This window comes from Cibotium barometz, chromosome 37, assembly GCF_041138505.1.
Source record: "Cibotium barometz isolate CiBa-2024 chromosome 37, ASM4113850v1, whole genome shotgun sequence".
In the NCBI taxonomy this organism is placed as follows: Eukaryota; Viridiplantae; Streptophyta; class Polypodiopsida; order Cyatheales; family Cibotiaceae; genus Cibotium; species Cibotium barometz.
The window spans coordinates 3,042,866-3,059,411 of NC_141082.1; positions in this window are offsets into that span (position 1 = coordinate 3,042,866).

The following is a 16,546-nucleotide window of genomic DNA, read 5'->3' on the forward strand; positions in this document are numbered from 1 at the left end:
AGGTGATGTAGGGATTAAACATCAATAAAACTAGTAAAAATTATGCAATCATAACTAACAAAGCAAAGACAATCGACTTAGAATTATAAGGAAAGATCTTAAACATAGTACAAGGCACTATTTTGTGGCCAAGGAGAATAGGTGAGCAAGTGGAATCATAACTAACAAAGCAAAGAGAATCAACTTAAATATCTTTGGTGGTAGGTGATGTAGGGATTAAACATCAATGACTAGTAAAAATTATACAATCATAACTAACAAAGCAAAGAGAATCGACTAAGAATCATAAGGAAAGATCTTAAACATAGCAGAGGGCACTATTTTGTGACCATTGGTGGGGGGAGGACTTAATGATGTAACATTGCTTAAATGCCATATGTGATTATATGTGATAAAATTGATGATGAATTATTTTATTAGGTGTTTCCAACCATGTTTTGTCATGATTTGTTGTTATGTATGAAGTATCTTTTAAGTTATTATGTAATAGCTTGATGTTATGTTCTAGTTGTTTTGATGTAGCTAGTGGGATACATGTTCTCCATGCATGATTATTTGATATTTTTGTTTTGTGTTCACAGGATGGAGAGAAAAACTAAAGACTCGTCAAAGAGTGCGGAGAAACAAAAATAAACAACAAAAAGAAAGAGCAATCAAGTTCTGCTCAAGGACCGCAACAAATAAATTGCGGACAAAGTTAATACTTCTCGGATTGCCGAGTTGAATGAGGCTGATGGACATGGAAGTGGGGTGGATGAAGCGGGGGAGGAAGAGCAAGTTGATGAGACTCAAATTGCAATGGAGGCTTCCCTATAAATTGTGCCATATGTATCCACCTCTGTGAATGAGCCATGTGCTAGTGGGGAAGGGCACATCACCATGATTCACAGTGAGGACATCATAAGGAGGACAAAGATTAGGAGCTCTACAGTCTTGCCACCTATCGTGTTATGTCACTTGATTCCACATGGCAAAGTCCGTGGACTCCGAGATGATTTTCTTATCTTAAGGTATCCTTTCAACATAAGTGTTACATGGAGGAAAAGGGGCTTTTTATAGTTTCCTTGAGTACATCACATGGGGAGGAGAGCATGGTCACTAAAGACATTGAGCAGAGTTGGGATGGGCTATCAATATGGAGTTTGAAAATGACATCGCACATAGAGATGATTTGGACACATGTTTTATGTCTAGGAGGGAAATCACAGGACAGTGGTATGGTCATCAATTATAACAAAGAAGTTCTGTGACACAAAGAGTTGGCATGTGAGAGTGTTTTGCACAATCATTGATCCTAGGAAGGTCAGTGAGATTGCATTGTTGATGGGACTTCAAAGAATGAATATGTAAGTGTTTTGTGTTTCTTTATATTACGAGTGTGATCTATTCTCGGGTGCTTGTGTCAAAATTTTACCTTTTGATTTTGTTTTTATTATGTAGTCTATCGGTGCATACCCATTGTTGTTAAGTCGCATCTAGACCACATTGATGATGACTTGTCTCCTAAATGAGAATGATTTGGCTTGTACTGGTGGTGAGTGGGTGTCTTCTTGCACTCGTCATTGTTGTGAACATTGCATTGTGGTGTTTATGTGATGGTCTTTTGTTATTTTGTGCTCTTATGCAAAGACTCTTTCTTTGTCTACATCTACTTTGAAGCTCTAGCAAACCTTCATTTTTTTTAGAGAGCACACTATACGCTTTGATGGTGTCTCTCCATGCATGTCGGTTCATGGGGACTACATTGTGATCGGAAAGGCTTTTGCTAGTGGTTAGAGAGACCCAATGTACACATGCATCCATGAGCTATTCATAAAGAATAACCCTATGATTGGTGTGCACACTAGGAAAGGAAAGTATGTCCCATGAGCGGCAGACTTTGTTATGTTGGACCTCCCATTTGGAAGGAGTCTCCACGGGACTGCACAAAGGCCTCCATGGGATATGTCACAAAGGACCATGTCCATTATGGTCTGTCTTTGGAAGTTGCTTCTCTTTCCGATAGTGGTTGGTGGTGGTGTCCTACATGGAAGGTTAGAGCTTTCCTTACACTCAATTTCTTGTTTACCAATTATTTAGCATGGGTGGTCCCAACTTGGTTTTCCTTACATTCTTGTTCACCAATTATTTATCATGGGTCCCAACTTGGTCATGAGGTTTATGTAGGTGATTTTATGGGGTGGATTGAGCGCTACTCCAGAGTATATGACATGGAGGTTTGGTGCAACAGATTGTTATCTTTCATCACTCCGCATACGGTTACATGAAACAAGAGGGCATTATGGAAGAGATAATGTGAGCTCTTTAATGCCCTATGGTAGTTGCATCGCTCTTTCTATGGTGTTATGTAATTGGATTTTGTTGTGTGGTTGTGTGTATATGTGTGCCACTTATGAAAACACAGGGAATACTATGATGTACCTTATTTGTAAAAAGAGGGGTGTTTACACCCACTTTCACTCTTGCAAGCAAACCATTGTTTGAGGCATTGCGAATGGGAGCCATTGACTCAGGTGTTTTGCATTATGTATACTAGTGATTGAGCACACTATCATTAGTGGAGGATTGGAGCTTCGAGGTTGGCTAGAGATGATCCATACATTTCTATCATGTTTCTTGGAGCTGCTTTGTCATTCACAGGGTACTTTCTTGGAGATGGGGTGTGGCACGATGCCCGCTTTGAAGGCATGCCTCTATTCAGGGGGAGATCATGTATTTCATTGGACGTAGATGATAGCATCATCTCTAGCTATGTAGATCCATATTTGCACAACTACATAAGTGCAGGCTCCTCTACAAGGATGAGAGTGGATGAGCACTTGGAGGATGAGATTAATGCTCATGTGAGGGTGAACCCCTATGATGAGTAGTGAGCTTTGATAGTACCTCTTTACCTTCTTTTGGTCGTTTTTTGATAGATTTGGGGTGGAGCTTTTCTACTACATTGACATTCCCATTGTTCCTTTTTTTTTGTCTTTATCTCTATCATATGGAGTGTTTCCTGTTCACTATATGTGACAATGGATGACTATTTTTGTGCTGTATTTTGGGTATTTGGCTTGTCCTTGTGGCACTGGTAGTTTGGACACCGGTACTTAATTTTATATCAAAATTAGTGATTTCCTTCCTATGACTCTCTTTTTGGTTATTCGGTTGAATTGGAATTAACAAATATGCCCTTAACCCTTTGGGATTCATTACAAGCTTCGTATTGTTGACACATGTGTGCTTTTGTTGTTATTGTAGTGTATTTCCCTCTTATGCGGAGGCTACAGCTCAAAGAATGGTTACTAACGATTGGGAAAGGATGTCACAAGCACATCATCAAGCATCGTGCTTTTATGTGGATGATAAGTGTGAGGAGGGTTAGATAGTGTGCTAACAACCATCCTCTCAAATGAATACTCTTGCTCTCTTTAATTGTCGAGTTGCATGTTTCCTCGATGTCATTGATGTCATGACATGTACGCTTTGAATTCCATTTGATTTTTATTTGATTCATGGCTCTCACATATATTGATGGATTATCAAGATGAATCAATGCTTAAGAACCACATGGTTGTAGCGTGAGGAAGCGTTAGTTTTTTTGTTTATTTTCGTAATCATTTCAGTCCTCTGAGTATGGTGTTTGATTTGCCTTTTATGATTGCATGTTGATTTGAGAACTCTTAAAACCTCTCAAATGAATACTCTTTCTCTCTTTAATTGTCAAGTGGCATGTTTCCTCAATGCTCCCTCAATGTCATGACATGTACACTTTAAATTCCATTTGGTTTTTATTTGGTTCATGGCTCTCGCATACATTGATAGATGGTCAAGATGAATCAATGCTTGAAAACCACATGGTTGTAGGGTGAGGAAGCATTGGTTGTTTCGTCTATTTTTGTAATCATTTCAATGCTCTAAGTATGTTGTGTGATTTTCCTTTTATGATTGCATGTTGAATTGAGAACTCTTAAATGACAATACGTGTTAATATATTCAAAAGCTATTACAACACCTAGTGGTTTGGATGTACGGATGGATCCTCACCTAGAGCACTATATGGTTTTTGTAGTTGCTCGAGTTTGGGGCTTACTCGGTTATGTTTGCTCGGTATATCCTTAAAAGGGTTTAAGGATATACGATACAATTGACATTCACTCAAACACCTTCCTTAAACAGGCTAGATGGTCCGACCATCTTCAGTGTACACACATATCATCAATGAATACCTCTAACCACTTTTGCAAGTAGTCTTTGAAGGCTATGCACATTAATCATTGGAAAGTTGCAGGGGCATTGATGAGGCCGAATGGCATAACCTTGTAAGCATATGTCCCCCACATAGTATTGAAGGCCGTTTTGTGTTGGTCTTCAGGTGCTATAGACACCTGATTGTAGCATGAAAATCCATCTAAGAAGCTGTAAGCTTCTTCACCAGCTACCCGTTCCAATATTTGTTTGGTATAGGGTAGTGGGTAATGGTCCTTTCTAGTGGCTGCATTGACCTTTTTGAGGTCGATGTGCAAACCCTTAGTTTCCCATTCTTCTTTGGCACTATCACGATTGGTGATAGCCAATCGGTGTGCTTAATCTCATAGATGAAATCCGCAGCAATGAGTTTGTCAATTTTCTCCTTTATAAATTACTGCATATTTTGGATTCATCTGTTGTATGGTTTTTGCCTGGTTGGTCTTGATCCTTCCATGATTGGGATCGTATGTTGTACCACTTCAGGTGGTACACCCTTCATCTCCGTGTATTTCCAAGCAAAGCAATCCTTAAATTCTTTGAGGAGAGCGATGAGTTCCTTTTCCTCAGTTGGAGTCAAGTCCTTAGCTATATAGATAGGTTTGGTTTCCTCCCTTGGCTCTTCAATATCAATTTCTTTGACCTCAGTTGGACCATCGTATGATGTGGACAGAACATCTTCCTTTATTCTTTTAGCCATCAATTGGACCACTTTTGTTCGTCAATGGTGTATGTTTTGAAATTGTTCGGCACTTAGAGTAGGTCTGGTTTATCTTCGTCCTCTCTTTTTTTCTACATTATCACCTTCTTAGCCTCGTGCTCAGCTTCAACCCGAGCCTTGTTTCATTTTTGATGCTCTGCTTTTGTGAGCTTTGGTGTTTCCAGCTCTTGAGGGATGACCTCCTCCTTATGTTTTCCTTCCAGGGATTTCTTACTCAACTCTTCACCCCAATTCTTAGAAAACTCCTCATGCACCTTAGTAGCTTCGAGATATCTCAGCCACCATTGGGTGTACTTCGCAACAAGGCATTTCAGCGATATACATCTTTTGTTTTAGCCATCTTGTAAGTCGTTGGGCACTGGTGTGGCCTTGTGATCCAGCCCCTTCCGTGCTAGAGGCTCCATCCTCCGTATCCTCTTCTCTTGGTTGCACACTGAGGTGGTCGGGATGTTTCCTGATTCAACATATTGGGTTCCTTTGGGCTGCAAACATTTATAGTGGCTAGCACATGCATCCAATTTTCAGTGAAGTCAAGAGGGGGAAGTGACGCATACATTGTGATGTCTTCCTCCTTCTTTGAGAATTCTGCCACTGATTGGTAGACTTGTAAAGACGTGGTTTGCTCAGTGGTGACCGAATCATTGCCCAACAATCGCCCTTCTAATGGATGTGTTTTTCATGCTCGTAGATCTATTTTTAGGTTTGTGAGTCCCTTCAAACATACACATGATCTAATGACCAATCATGCACCAATTTGCATTCCCTCATGTGAAAGGTCTACCCAAGATGATTTCGTATGAGTTCTGTTGGTGCAGGAAGTCCATTTACAACAAATGTATGATGGTAGCAGAATGAAAAGAGTTTGAGTCGTACATTCTTCAACAGCCCCATGGGTTTTGACAATGTTCCATTTGCCATTTTGACAATTAGATCTGCTCTTTCCAGATCTGGTTTTCCCCAATTCTCCCAACATTGTTTGGTAATGATACTAACTCCTGCTCCTCCATCTAAGATAGCAAATTGGTACCCGTTATGATGAATTGGAATTGTAGCATTAGTATCGTCACTCTCATAATATCGGCCCAATTGATTGATTGGTATCTTGACAAATCTAGGCGTTCTTACCCCTGCATGTTTTGAGTTTCTTTCTGTTGGAGGTGATTGGGTCTCCTTTGCAGTGGTCATTGGGTTTAATCCTCCCTCTACCCATTCTTTTGTGTCTTCCCACAATGTTGGTGAACTGTGTAACAATTGTCCCAATGGCATTTGGACAGGAGTGGATAGTACGGCTACGAGACTGCCTATGTCTCTTGGCTCTCTAGCAAGTGAGGGCTCTCTGGCAAGTGAGGGCTCCTTCCACATGTGTGTTTGATATTCACCCCTAGTAGGGAACGAATGAATGGACACATCTTGCTTAGCCTCCTCAAACATACTTGCCATCAGGTCACTTTGAGTTCCTCCTTCAGACTCTTCTGGAATTGGAGTAGGCACATCCAATTTTCTTTCCCTTATCGGCTTGTTTCTTGAATACATTGTATCCCTAGCCTGGTTAGCCCTTAATTTGGCTTCATGAAGTCATTGGCACTCTTCCACTAGGGCCCTAGCTTCTTTAAGCTTTCTTATCTCTTCTTTAGCATTTGGGTATTCATTGATCCCCTTAGGGGTTGCTGGTCTCTGTCTTTGTGCCTCTTAGGTAAGCTCATCTGATTTTGGCACTTGATCACTCTCTTCCTTTGATTGGGTGGATTTGGTGTCAATGGTATCTTCTTTAGACCCATCCTGGATTGTGACCATGGTTTCACCTTTCCCCACTTTTTTCACTTTCCTCCTCCTTCTTGTTATAGAGGTTGTGGCACCTGCTGGGTTCTTTCCTTTGTCCCCTTGTTTGACTTGGGCTAATGTTAGGATATTTAGTGGTGTGATGTTTCTAAGCTGTACACTCATGGTCTTGATAGTGGCCTGTTTAGAAGTGGAGGCAGAACCACTAGCATGATATGGGCAGTCTTTGATCAAATGATCAACCCCATACTTAGTACAAACAAGTAAGTACTGGCATGTCATTGGGTGGTGCTACCATTGACTGAGTTTGATGTGCATGAACTACATTCTTGTTAGGACAGTTCGCTATTCGATGAGGTCCACCATAACCAAAACATTGTAGTGGCCCCCTTCTCATATTTAAGTTTATGTCTTTACCTTTCCACTGTACCGTGGTTTGGAACATTGGTATCAGCATGTTATTTTATAAGACACAAACTCTGGCGCAATCTCCGCAGCCTCCTCATAATACTCATTATTGATTTCTACCTCACGCACCATCTCACCCTCATCTAATGGCTCCTCAATCAACACTTGGTTGAATTTAGCCTATGGTGGTTGTGTCAGCAGAGGCGACGTGTCCTGTATCTGGAACATTCCTCTTGGTAAATAGGATAGGTTTGGCTGTGGCCTGCACAGCCGTAGTGATTTGCACTGACGGTGCTGGTAAGGCCAGTGGTGTTCTGGGTGCCGCTAGTTGTGCTATATGTACTTAGTTGAGTTTATATCATTATGAGCTTTTTCATTATTGAGGATCATTACATTTTAGTTGATGTTCATGGTCTTTTTTATTTTTTTAACACTTTGGCTATCATATTGTTTGTTGAAAATCCCCATGCCATCATACCAAAACATGCTTTGATGGCGCCCAAACTTTGCAAACATGTGGGGGGGACCCGACCCCATATTCTTGCATCCCCATCGGAGCATGTTTGGGTTAGCAATTAGCGCCCAGGGCAGATTTTTCAAGTCTCTTGGTGCTTAAGAGGCCATGAAAAATCCCACTCTTTCCCATACCATCGTACACCCAAACATGCTCTAAGGGGACCAAACGTTGCAAGCATGCAGGGGGACCCACCCCCACATGCTTGCAAAGTTTGGTACTTTTGGTCCAGAACAGAGTATATTTGGGTTAGTATTTAGTGCCCAGTGCGGATTTTTCAAGTCTCTTGGTGCTTAAGAGGCCATGGAAAATCTTGCTCTTTCCCATACCATCATACCCAAACATGCTCCGATGGGGACCAAACTTTCTAAGCATGTGGGAGGGACCCACCCCCACATTCTTGCAAAGTTTGGTCACCATCATGCTTGGGTAGCAATTAGCACCCAATGCAGATTTTTCAAGTCTCTTGGTGCTTAAGAGGACATGGAAAATCCCACTCTTCCCCATACCATCGTACCCAAACATGCTACGATGGGGACCAAACTTTGAAAGCACGTGGGGGGACCCACCCCCACATGCTTGCAAAGTTTGGTCCCCATCGAAGCATGTTTAGGTTAGCAATTAGTGCCTAGGGGGGTTTTTCAAGTCTCTTGGTGCTTGAGGCCATGGAAAATCTCGCTTTTTCCCATACCATTGTACACAAACATGCTCCGATGGTAGGGACCAAAATTTGCAAGCATGCGGGGGGGGATCCACCCCTACATGCTTGCAAAGTTTGGTCCTATCAGAACATGTGGGGGGACCCACCCCCACATGCTTGCAAAGTTTGGTCCTATCAGAACATGTTTGGGTTAGTAATTAGCGTCCAGTGTAGGTTTTTCAAGTCTCTTGGTGCTTAAGAGGCCATGGAAAATCCTTCTCTTCCCCATACCATCGTACCCAAACATGCTTCGATGGGGACCAAACTTTGCAAGCATGTGGGGGGGACCCACCACCATATTCTTGCAAAGTTTGGTCACCATCGAAGCATGTTTGGGTTAGCGATTAGTGCCCAGTGCGGATTTTTCAAGTCTCTTGGTGCTTAAGAGGCCATGGAAAATCCCGCTCTCCATACCATCGTACCCAAACATGCTCCGATGGGGACCAAACTTTGCAAGCATGTGAAGGGGATCCACCCCCAAATGCTTGCAAAGTTTGGTCACCATCAGAGCATGTTTGGGTTAGCAATTAGCCCCCACTGCGGATTTTTCAAGTCTCTTGGTGCTTAAGAGACCATGGAAAATCTTGCTCTTCCTCCCCATACCATCGTACCCAAACATGCTCCGATAGAGACCAAACTTTACAAGCATGTGGGGGGGGACCCACCTCCACATGCTTGCAAAGTTTGGTCACTATCGGAGCTTTTCTGGGTTAGCAATTAGCGCCTAGTGCGGATTTTTCAAGTCTCTTGGTGCTTAAGAGGCCATGGAAAATCTCACTCTTCCCCATACCATCATACCCAAACATGCTCAAATGGGGACCAAATTTTGCAATAATGTGGGGGGGCCCACCCCCATACGCTTGCGAAGTTTGGTCACTATCAGAGCATGTTTGGGTTAGCAATTAGCACCCAGTGCGGATTTTTCAAGTCTCTTGGTGCTTAAGAGGCCATGGAAAATTTCTCTCTTCCCCATACCATTGTACCCAAACATGCGCCGATGGGGACCAAACTTTGCAAGCATGTAGGAGGAGCCCATCCCCACACGCTTGCAAAGTTTGGTTACCATCGAAGTATGTTTGGGTTGGCAATTAGCGCCCAATGCGGATTTTTCAAGTCTCTTGGTGCTTAAGAGGCCATGGAAAATCCCGCTCTTCCCCATACCATTGTACCAAAACATGTTCCGATGGGGACCAAACTTTGCAAGCATGTGGGGGGGAACTACCCCCACATACTTGCAAAGTTTGGTCCACCATCTGTAACATACCCATCTTCACTAATAAAGAAATGTCCATGTAATAGAGTTTTTATGGTATAAAAATCAATGATTTTATTAAATGAATCATTTCTACTTAGAACCTTCAAATTCTAAGCCCAAATTTGGAGTATGCGCATGATTTTATCCTAGTATAGGATTTTATAGCATCCAAAACGGACACCGGATCAAGCTTATACGTAAATTTCAGTCATTTTTAGTTAAAAAGCGACGATCTTTAAACCTTAATAAATGCACAACCGGGCGTTCGATTGATAAACGGTCTAAACCCCAACAACCAAGAGAACTCCCAGACAAAAAAATAATTTTGCCTCCCGGGGCGGTCTAGCACGCAAATCGAGACCAGATTCCCAAATTTGGGGACTCCGTCTCAAAATTTGAACCGTACACACTTACCAAGGTGCCTGTACAATGACCGCATAAGAATGAAAGGATGACCGCCCATTGTGTAGTCCACACGTGCCGCTACGTGGACACCCATGCTACCCCAAACCAAATAAGGTACATGCGTACCACTCCTTTCCCTGTTAACCGACACTGTACCTTTTTCCTATACCCATGCAGGCCACTGATCTACAAGCCTTTGCTGGTACACCATCCTTTCGTCCTTGCTTTGCGCAGCGCCCGTACCCATACCCCACAGTTATATAAACTCCCAGGGTGCTCCATGGACAACACGCATTTCTGCGTAGCGTATGCTCTGTTGTGCCGTCGCCCGTACCGCCGTCTATCCCTCTGCAGTGTACTTACTGTAGTACAATCGCCCCTTATAGCCACCCCTCTCACACCCCCTCATTTACCTCTTTTCAGAGATAAGGCAATTTTCCTCTATCCCCCTCTTGCTAGGAGACAGTGTCCTTAACTCTTCTCCCACCCCTCCCCCCCATGTGAAGAGACTTACAGCAGCCCTCAGCCCTTCTCTCCTTTTGCAAAACATTTTTGTGTTAAGGACATCTCACAATCCCCCCCCTTTGTGTGGACTTTAGTAAGAGGTTTTTGCCTTAAGAGAGGGTTCATGCGCTGTGGTCTTTTGCTCATACGGTGAGCAAACGATCTCAGAATTGAGATCCGACTAGAGCGTTTCGACCGCGAGAGTGAGCCCTACAAGACGACGTCCAAGATGGACCCTTCTCAAAAATATCAGAATATTACCTAGGGAGGAGCGCGCAACAACAACGAGATTAGAGAAGATGCTATGCGGCCCCAATCCTCCTTTTACAAGCTCCTCAAGGAAATAGTGGCCAGGTTAGCTTGGTTATCTTTATAGAAGAGTTTTTTTAAATATTAGTGTTAATAAATGTTTATCTTTTTCTTTTAAAATAATGACATAAAATTGTATGAAGCTACGAATTGAGTGATGTTGTATTCAATGAATTGTATTGAAATTGTCATCTTTAAAGAGTGCAAGTTTTTCATGGCTTCGACGCTAACTCCGTCCGTGCTTGTGTAGCTGGGGCGGCGTCGTTTTAGCAAAGCCCTGGAATGGCCCAAAGTATCCCTCATACCATTGGGAGAATAAGGTTCGCCAATTGAGGCGAGAGATTAGGATGCTATCTAGTTCTGAGGGCCCAGGCTAGAGCGGTGAATAAGCCCATCCTAGTGTGCAGACATCCCTCTGAGGGACGGGAGGATCGAGCGATGGAGCCTAAGAGAGCGACAGGCCGGCTTGAGTCCTCGCCAGCTGGCCGACGATGAGGTGTAGGTCTCGTAGGGTTTTGCCCATCATGTAGAGGCTGGAAGGCCAAATTCTAGATCATCGGCAGTATAAAGGAAAAGAATAAGAGAGCCGGTTTGGCTTGTATGGAATTGATTCATGTATAAACTTTTTTTTTATAAATCTTGTTTTTGGCATTATTGTATTGTGAAAAAAGACTATTTTAACAAACCTTGTGAAAAGGGTCTTAATTAAGGAACATGTTTATTTATGTCAAACAATGTGGTAGGATTAATTAGAAAACAAATTGATGCGTGAGTAGGGTGAAAAGTTGGAGGATGGAATGCCCCGACGGCACCATCCTATGGACGGGTGGACCCGATTAGTCGGGTAGCTTTCCAACAGATTAAGTGAAAGCCCTACGCTAGATAAATAGGTTCTTGGGCAACTCTATTCTAGAAGACTAGGCCAGCAGCTGTGCCTTGCATGGATGAGGAAAAAAGCGTTGCCTCTAGAAATCAAGTCTAGTAGTTGCCCAATTTATGATCAATTATCCTATGGGTGATTTGATTTTTAGAAGATCATGCTCCCCCTGCGGGATAGGACTAGGTCTTACCTATGAATCGTATCCTTGAATCTCTACATGGTCAAGGTGTCGATGAATAGAAAATTTTCTCCAAGTTAAGACTTAATGGACTATCTTAAGTGTTTTTCCTATTTTAGAAAGGGAGGAACCTTACAATTGGTATCAGAGCCGATTTTAGCTCCTAGGAATTGCCATTTAAGGACTGTTTTGCAATGAATGTTTTACCTAACATAATGCTAATTAATAAAAACATCCTACTAAAATAAACAAGTTAAATTGATGTTTAAATGATTGTAGGAAGAGGAAGATGCTTACTCGAAGTTTCTAGTTTTCCAATGCATCTTCAAGACTTCTAGTCACTCCTCAAATTTCGAGTTTCGTAACACCATGGTGCAGATACTAGAGAAGATGTCCCTCCCTCATTTCTCTCGTATTTGAAAGAGGATGGGGTAGAGATTTCTGGAGTCGTGGGCCGAGATATTTCTTCATCCGAGCAGATCGAATTGGGAACCTTACCACCGACCTAAAGCAGATTCGTTGGATTGAAAAGTTGAAGATGATCCGTTTTGACACCTCTGTGACTATAGATGGGATTCGCATACCTCAGGATTGCTAGGTGTATGACCAAGTGATGCAAGTCTTACCTACTAAAACAGAGTAGCTGTGTTGGGACCTATCCCAATCCAGAGTCTACCACCCTTACCATGAGTTTTTAGAGTCTTAGAAACTACAGCGGAACCCCCATATTTCACCTATGTGGACCGCTCTACCTTTATGTCATAGTCAAGCCTAGGAATTTCCCTTGATGGTAAATAAGACTAATTATATTAGTCTCACATCTTTGTAATAAAACTTGTCCTTGTAAATATTTGGAAATAAAATGATTTCAATGTATTACTCTCCAAAAGCGTTGTGCAAATATGAATCTTGTAATCTTAAAATTGTTTTTACAATGATGGCCAGGACGATCACCCTCCACTTCCCAATCTGCTTTACGCAGAAATATACGAGAGAAGAAGCTCTTGCTTAAGCAAATGCAACCTCCCTCTTTTAAAGGAGAAGGTTCAAAGATTGAGAAGGATGCTGAAGTCTGGATTGAAGTGATGGATGCTTATTTCTCTGTTGCCGGTACTGGAGTAGCAAACCAGTCTATGCTTGCACGATTTCGCCTCATCGGAGATGCTACCGGACAAGGGAGTCACCGAGCATTCTCAAACGTGGGAAGACATCAAGCAGGCCGTGAAGGAAAGATATCTTCCCCATCCCATGAATCCATAAAGATGAATGAGTTTTTTAGTCTTAGGCAGTGCAGCTTAACTCTTGAGGACTACTATTCCAAATTTATCACTCTTCGGAAGTATGCCCCAGCTATGACTACTTCCCAGCAAGAGGCTCATTTTTGCCAAGGGTTAAATTAATCCTTAGATTCCCGCCTTGAAGCAATGAGGCCAAGCACATTATAGGATGCTCTCATACGAGCAAAGCCCCTTGTGAAAGAAATGAGGACTGACAAACCTAAGCATCAAAAGAGATCTTACCCTAAGGCAAATCCTAAAGATCAACCCTACAAGAAACCCCAACAGAATTTTCCCTACTACAATAGAGGGTGACAAGGCAACTCTTTTGTCCCTCGCTCGTATGCTACTTCTTCTAGAGAAGGCCCTCTATGTTTTGAGTGCAATGAGCCGGGACACTTTAGGGCCAACTGTCCCAAGATGGCAACATCATTTCAAGGTGGCAGAGGAAATCAAGGCCGTGGAGCCCCTATCGACCAAGGTGCAAGAGGCGGTGGGCATGGCAGGGGCCACAGAGGAGCAGTTGCTACTAGGACTGCCTGTATTATAAGTGAAGAACTGACCTTGGAATTGGATGAAGATGAGCGCGCCACCAACCATGCGGCAGTAGAACACCAAGGTCCAAATAAACAATTTGGTGTAATCCAAACCCCAGCCACTCATCACGGTAAGCCATTTCAGCTTTTGATTGATTGTGGCAGTACCCATTCATTTCTTTCTCCTAAGTGTTTGCAAAAATTAAACTTGGGTCAAAAAACAGCTAGAAGAATGACTGTAGAGTTAGCCAGTGGGGGGAAAGAAGTAGTATCTCGCCACTCTATAGGAAACCTTGATTTTGAGCTGGGTAATGAGCAAACTCATGGCCACTTTAGAGTCTTGCCATTAGGAATTTATGATGGAATCCTTGGGATGGATTGGTTAATTGCAAACAAAGCTAGCATTCATTGTAACCAGGGGAGTATTACTTTTGAAAATGAGCATAGCCAAGTAATATCCATTCAGGGGATAATAGGAAAACCTAAATCTAGGGTAGTCAAGGCAAAACATCTTCTCAAGGGAACACATAAGGGTCAGCAAGTTTTCTTAGTCAAGCTCAACAAAGCCATTGAACCTAGTAAGGAGACAGAACCCTCTTGGCTCCAAGAATTCTCTGACATCTTCCCTGGCGAGCTTTACAGGGCACCGCCTCCTCGAGAAGTCAATCATGAAATCGAGGTGATCCCTGGGGCTCAACCCGTCTCAAAAACGCTCTATAAAATGTCCCTTCGTGAAGCCATTGAACTTAAAGAGTAACTTTCCCAACTCATTGAGCAAGGATTCGTACGCCCCAGTAGCTCTCCTTGGGGGGCACCTGTCCTTTTCCAAAAAAAGAAGGACGGAACTCTCCGCCTCTGCATAGATTATCGAGGGCTGAATCAAGTCACTGTCAAGAATAAGTATCCTATCCCTCGCATCGAGACGAACTTCTTGACAGGCTTCATGGGGCCAAAGTCTTCTCAAAAATAGATTTGAGGTTTGGTTACTATCAGATCAAAGTCAAGGAAGCAGAAATACCCAAGACAGCCTTCAATACCCATTATGGCCACTATGAGTTTACTGTAATGTCATTTGGATTAACCAATGCTCCGGTAACCTTCAACCACCTAATGCAAGATATATTTCGTCCTTACTTGGATGAATTTGTGCTTGTTTTCTTTGATGACATCTTAATCTACTCCAAATCAATGGAAGAGCATGAGGAGCATGTGCGTAGAGTTCTACACTTTACTCATCAAATTGAGTATCTTGGGTTCATCATCTCCAAAGATGGCATTTCAGTAGACCCCGCCAAGGTCAAAGATATTCTGGAGTGGCCATCCCCTAAATCAATTTGTGAAGTTCGTGGGTTTTTCGGAATCACGGGATGGTATAGGATTTTTATCAAAGATTATGCCTTGGTAGCTACACCTTTGACGGATCTTCTTAAGAAGGATTGCAAAATAGTGTGGCAACCAATCCATCAAAACACTTTTGATTAGCTCAAGGTCATTATTACTTCTGTCCCAGTCCTGAAACTTCCTGATTTCACCAAGGAATTTGAAGTGGTTTACTGATGCCAGTAGTCTAGCACTTGGTGGTGTCTTAGGCCAAGAAGGAAGACCAGTCGCTTATACTTCCCGCAAGCTGAAGCAATATGAAGCAAATTATGCCACCCATGATTTGGAGCTCTTAGCAGTTGTTCATTGCCTCAAATTATGGAGACATTATCTCTTGGGGGGCAAATTCCAACTTGTAACTGACCACAAAAGTCTAAAGTGGATCTTCACCCAGCCTAACCTCAACATGCGGCAAAGGAGATGGATTGAAATTCTGTAAGAATATGACTTCAACATCAAATTCCGCCCTGGGAAAGACAGATGCACTTAGCCGCGTAAATCTTTCTTGAGTGCAATTTCAATGCCAAATAATCCCATACTGGTCAAGGTGGAAGAAGTCTCATCTCATGATCCAGATTATCAGAGGATGATGAAGTTAGTAGAAGAAGGAGGAAATTCAGAGAAAGAGAAGAATCTAATTAAGGGATACTCCACTCATGAAGGAAGCCTCTACTTCAATCACAGGCTATGTATCCCTAAGGATCCTGCTTTAAAGAAACTAATCCTCCATGAAGCTCATGATAGTCCTGCTAGAGGACACCTAGGCTATGCAAAAACATTAAATGCCGTAAGAAGGAGCTTTCATTAGACAGGCTTGAAAAATGATGTCCTTCGGTACTTGAAGCAATGTCTCTCATGCCAAAGGATCAAAGCTGAAAGGGTCAAGATGCCTGGGAAACTCCAACCCTTGGGTATTCCCCAAATGAAGTGGGAGTGCATTAGTATGGATTTTGTCACAAGTATGGATTTTTACCTTGGGAACTCAACTTTGCTTTAGCACAACTTATCATCCAGAAACCGATGGCTAGATTGAGAGAGTCAATCAAGTAATTGAAGACATTCTCAGAGCATATTATGGACGGGAACCAAGAAGGTGGATTCTTCCTCTGGTAGAATTTGCCTACAATGCATCTTATCATCAGAGCATAGGAATGTCACCATTCAAAGCACTCTATGGGCAAGAATGCTTGTCTCCTCTAAATTTCTCAGATCCGACCATAAGAGTTGAGGCATCCAGGAAAATACTCGAAGGGATGGAGGAACAAACCAAAGCAATCCAAAAGGATATTAAAGCTACCCAAGATCGTCAAAAACATTATGCTGACACACACCAAGAGGTCTGAAAGGATCTTCAAGGAAGAAGACAAAGTTCTTCTATGAGTGTGACCCAAACGAAGTTCTCTATCACTTGGGAAATATAAGAAGCTCAGCCCTAGGTATTGTGGCCCCTATACAGTTATCAAGTGT